Raw genomic sequence first — 6261 nt, forward strand, 5'->3', positions numbered from 1 at the left:
CATTGGACTTTACAATATTTTTTAACTGGTTGAATTAGGGTGTTGCTAAAACGCGGAATGGAAGAGGGAACAGAAGACGGAACGGAACGGAATTTAAAAATTAAAATGATTAATTTAGATAAGATAACGCCAAATATCGGGGGAAATGATTCAATTTGATTAAAATCAACAATTTGGATATTGTTTACAAGGTAAAGAAAAAAACACCCTCAATTTTGCATTCATGATTGATTAAGCGAATTAAGTCAAACGTTTATATATGAATTTACAAAGCGTTTTACAAGAATTTCGGCATTGACAGAGGTGTTAGCGAGCAATGGCACCTATAGGTAGAGAATGAAAAGAACACACATGGTTTATATACCCCCTCCCCCTGGGGGGGGGGGGGGGGGCGGCAAAATGTCATTAACACACATGTACATGTATTTACACATATTACCGTGCATGTGTCTGTACAGGGAGTGTGATCTGTATAAAAGAACGAGATAATTCATGATAATTTTAAGTCAACAAGTTAAACATCTTGTGTTCGATATTTTTTTTTACTAACAGAGAATTAATGACCGCATAACTCCAATCCTAAAGAGGGAAGACTTCTGGCAGTTCATTTCTAAACTAAATACTCGTATAGCTTAACCTTTAGATTGATAATGAGATGACTTTTAATTCCATTCAAGCATAAATTCTGTGTTAGCCTTTTAGCTTTTTCGTATACATGTACTATGAAATAAATCTGTTAATTCCTCTTACTATGGGTCGTAAACTTCACCCTGGTTTACATTGGTTCTGTTTAAATCTTTCTTTCTCGCTGTATCTCTTCAGTTTCAACACTAATCCCCAGGATATCGGTAAATGTACGAACTTTCACATAAATTCATCCCAAATGAGGCAAACACTTTTTCCACACCGGACTCGTTTGCTTTGAAATTTGATGTGATACATAAATGTATACTGTACCAGGCGTACATATGTAGAACTAAATTCAAATTCAGTTATCTTAAACATCTCTAGTTCGATTAAAAGCACGTTCAATTTAAAAAGGCTATGTTTGGGGGGGAATTGTTCAAAAATTATTTTATCTTTTACAATGTTGTTTTCGGGGAAGGAGGGGTAACTTTAATTCATTGGATAGGCTCATAAAAATATTTTCTTAAGGTAGCAGCCAGAATAAAGTAATATAATTTGAAAGGCATTGAAATTCAAGTCTTTTTCAGTATGTTTATCTTATTTTTCTTCTTCATTTGCGAAACAACATACTGTCACAATCTTGGGGGGGGGGGGGGGGGGGGGGGGTAGCAAAGCCGAGAAAAAGGATGGTACCAAAAGGCGCTTAAATAATATTTTTATTAAAGCTTACTATGCAAAATATTAAGCAGGCGCCTGTTGGGACATTCATCCACAAAATCTATCGTTTTAAAATACATAATAATGCATTAGTATGAGGTATTTATATGAAATGATGGATTCTAAGGATGACTTCCTGTTCTCTCTGCAATTTCTGCTTCCCTTGTTCATAATAAGCCTTTTGATTTTACAAAATGCGGACCTCCTCATAACATTATTGCATAAAATATTTTCCGTTCCGTTCCGTGTTTTAGCAACACCCGTTGAATTATTACATTGAAGCCCCTGGGATTGATTAAATATCGTTTTACGTCCCTCTCGAGAATATTTCACCCACATGGAGACGTCACCACTGCCGGTGAAGGGCTGCAAAATTTAGGCTTATACTCGGCGCTTAGGGCCATTGAGCAGGGAGGGAGATCTTTATCGTGCCACACCTGCTGTGACACGGGACCTCGGTTTTTGCAGTCTCATCCAAAAGACCGTCCCATTTAGTCGCCTCTTACGACAAGCAAGGGGTAGTGAGAACCCCTGAGGACCCGGATTCCCACAGGACTGGGAAGATAATGAAAGGTGAATATAACGATCAGTGATCATTCTCATAAAAAATGAAGAGCTGGGTAAACACGGACCCCTGGACACACCAGAGGTGGAATCAGACAAACACGGACCCCTGGACACACCAGAGGTGGAATCAGGTGTCTAGGAAGTGTAAGCATCCGCCGTGAGCCAGTTAAATTTAGAAAATTATATTTTTCGTATTTTTCTCAAGGGCGAATAACTCTTCCAAATATTCCAAGTGCAAGAAGGTCAGCCTCTAATCATTACCAATAATATAGATTTAAAGCAATACAAGCTGTAACTGACGGTATTTTTTCAACTATCCAATTATTCACCAAATAACACCTATTGGTTTAACTAATATAATCCCCAAGATCTCAAGAAAAATTCTGCAAAATAAACAAGGGAATATTGTTTGAGAGCCCACCTACAATGAGCGTTTCGTACAAACCGCCATTGTGTCGTATACACGGACATGGGAACGATGATTGCCGAACATAATCGGGTTGATGAGACCGAGGCCATATACAAAGACGGAAACTGGCGCGAGTAACGACACGTGTCGTTTGTTTTAAAATATTACGTTGTTTCATGAATGACTAGAAATACTATGCAAGTGTAAAAAGGTAATAATTACGCAAATGTGCCACTCAAATGAAATTTTGATTGTGAATTTTCTATAAAATTGGCACGTTAAACTGTTTACAAATCTAACACGTGCTCAGTGCCTCTCTTTCGCTTTTTCCGAACTGGTGACCTCCAAGGTCAATGCACATCAGAGGTTACGAGCAGAAATTACTGACAGGATGACAATGATTCATGAATCTATATTTTCTGCTGATTTGACGGGTTTATTGCTTCACATTCACTTTGATTCTATTAAGTTATATATATTCAATCACAAATATATGTTGACTATTTGTTCTTTTATTTTTTAATTTATTTTCCGTCAGTTACAGCTTGTATTGCTTTAATGTATTTCATAATTATATGTTTACATTTACAATGTTTTCGCCTTTGATGTATCTATAAATGACAATGTTCAGTCATTTAAAATATAAATTTCAGTTTTTAAAATACATGAGGGCATGAATTGCGTTGCTTTACGCCAGCATACATCAGTGAGTGTAGGTGTGAGTGTCCCAGTTTACTGGTGGTATTAGTAAGTCATTGATTCTATTCAGTATTACTACCTACATTATCTTTTTCAAGACAATATTAGTTGAATACTGTATTTGAAATAACAAATTTTAAAAATGTTGCCGACCTGATTAACTTATATACAAGTGTCAGAAGCTCCTGAATATTTACCGCCTTGCTTTAGCGAGACTAACGCCATCTATCCAATCTGATTAAAACCAGATCCTGAGATCCGCTCACTTAGATCGCTACACTAGGATCTGACATAACCCCATAGGGGGTCATGTCCGCATGACCTTTCGCTTGGAATATTCATGAGAACTATCAGCCAGTCAGATTGCGCCATACAGACAATGATGACTATTTAGGCGGTTCCTGGCAATTCGTAAACAAATTGCTGTAATCTCTCTCCCACGAAGTTTATTCCACACTGTAAATTTGTATATTCTCGCATAACGAATTTTAAACATTCGCAATAATGCCTAATCTATTCCGTTCATTCAAACAACAAAACGTACGATATGAAATATACCCAAATTAAATTAATTGTGAATTCAGATTTATGTATGAATAGGGACGGGTACGAATTGAATAGTTTTCAAGATGGTTTACTTAAATAACGCGAGGAATATAACGCCAGTCGACGTAAACGGTGCATTGTGACGTCGCATCTAGCTGCGATATGTTTTCTTTCAAACCAAACAATCGCAGCCATTTTCCTTGAATTGTGAACTCCATCGGGATTTTTTAGCGTTTGAATGAAAGAAAACCCGCAGAGATAACAGACGTTGTTTAAATCGCATGTTTTGACAGGTGTGCAGTCGTCTGTCAAACGCGCAGCCATTTTTTTTTTTTTTTTTTTTTTTTTTTTTTATCTCTAACGTAAATAGTGACGCAAAGGTTCATGGGAGAAAAATTATCGTTTGTATAAATCGGCAGGGTCAATTTGATTGGCTTAACGAAAGGTCATGCGGACGTGACCCTATATGGGGTTACGTCAGATCCTAGTGTAGCGATCTAAGTGAGCGGATCTCAGGATCTGGTTTTAATCAGATTGGCCATCTATCGGTCATAGACTAAAATTAAATCCCACAGGCTCGGAGTATCTTTCTCCGGATCGTCCCAGTAATATGCAGTCTGGAGGAGACGGTAAGGTGGAGGGGGGGGGGGGTTAGAGTAAGAGGTGTAACACCTAGAACAGTCCCATGTTCAGTGAGGCTCACATGCTGTGCCCTGTAAAGGTTTCCCGACGCCAAGCAAGAAGTATACGTTAGCTGTAGAACTGTGAGAAAATATTGGGACAGATCAGAGAGCTACAGATCCTACCCCTTATAAAAACCTTCGATTCACGTTGCACAAAAAGCTGAGTATGGTTGAGGCCTGATATCGTTGCATTCTTGTGTTGCTATCTCATATATTCAAGAATGAAAAAATTCCTAAAATATTCTCCTACTATACTTGTGTCCAAACATATCTTCAACTATTCATTTTAGCCCCTATACGACCAGAAAACTCACAGCTTTTCATGATTTCGTTCGTTGACATACATGTAGCCATGTTAGGTAGCCAGTCAGTTTGAATCCCGGTTCATTTCCATACTTGCACAATAACGTCTAGATGTGAATTATTTTAGTTAAAGATTTGGAATAACAAACCATCCCAGTTCGGTTAAATAATGATTATTCAGATAGATAAACTCACGCCAATGCGACTTTCATTAGTCTGGTCCGGTCCCATGCTTCCCGGACACACGAGTGTTAGGAAGAATAATAAGCTTTTGTAGCATTTTCATTAATCAAGAGCTTATTTTACCTTTAGATAGACTATATTTTTTAATTGATATTCATTATTAGTGTTTGTAATAAATGAAGAACGAGTACATAACCTATAACAAATAATATGAATAGATACCAATAGCAACAGGGTTCGAAGACGGGACTTACGAGATCCGGATCCACTCTGACTTTTATCGCGCGTTGAACGTAATTTGTAGGACACGTCACTTCTGGATTACATTAACAACTACGTAAACAAGCATGGCATACTTCAACTGCTATCACATTCCTGCAATTTAAATGCTATTTTTGAAAGAATAGAATCACTACAACCATTTTATAGGAAAATGCAGTTGATTAAATTATGCGAGTTGGTGAGGGAAATAAATCTAGGGAATATTTGGAGGATATTAGTAAAACTTCACGCTTTTCATCCACGGATACGCGTCTAAATGCGCCTTTTCCCTTCCATCCATTTTACACCCAGGTACTTAGCATCAATAGTGACTTGGATCGTCACCGTAGGACTGTGCATAGCTCTTTACGAAACACCTTTTGTATCGATGTCAACTTTGCCTTACAATTGGTTGTCACGTGGTTTATACACCACGTATAGACGTCAGATATGACTGGTTGTTCCGGCACATCCCGAAAGTTCCGTATTGACCGACTACCTAACATGGCTACGACAACAAAAGAAATCATTTGAAGCTGTGAGTTTTCGGGTCGTATAGGGGCTAAAATGAATATTTGAAGGTATGTTTGGACACAAGTATAGTAGGGGAATATGTTAGGAATTGTGTTATATTGAATCTATGAGACAACAACACAAGAATACAAAAATATTAGGCCTCAACCGTGCGCAGTTTTTTATGCGCCGTAAATCGAAGGTTTTTATAAGAGGTAGGATCTGTAGTTCTCTGATCTTTCCCATTATTTTCTCAGAGAGCTACAGTCCTGCAGCTAGAAATAAGCGTGTGTAAATATAACAGAAAATCAGATTAACTTTAAAATACATATACAGGGCAACACTTCATTAGAGGTATTCTAGACACTTCCGCTCTGTGTGGTTTGCTAATTAAATATTGATTATGCTTGTTATAAGCATAAAGGGCACACAAAATTTACATTTTATCGTTTTAAAAAGTTTACCAGATAGTGATAATAGCAATACTATAAATAACTGAGAATCTGTTGTTGCTATGGAGGCTGAAAGAGATAGTGATATTTAGATTCATAGACTACCCAGGATGAACCATCAATCAATCGCGCCCCATCGCTAACCAAATCAATGCTGTGTACACAGAGCAAAATATTATCATCAGCCCAAGACAAACACGTACATGTACTACCAGTGTGTTCTCAACGGAACAGAACAACATACCCAGCCAAGAAACACGAACTACTGGTGTGTTCTCAACAGAACAAAACAACATACCCA

Source organism: Ostrea edulis, chromosome 3 (genome assembly GCF_947568905.1).
Source record: "Ostrea edulis chromosome 3, xbOstEdul1.1, whole genome shotgun sequence".
NCBI classification, from domain to species: Eukaryota; Metazoa; Mollusca; class Bivalvia; order Ostreida; family Ostreidae; genus Ostrea; species Ostrea edulis.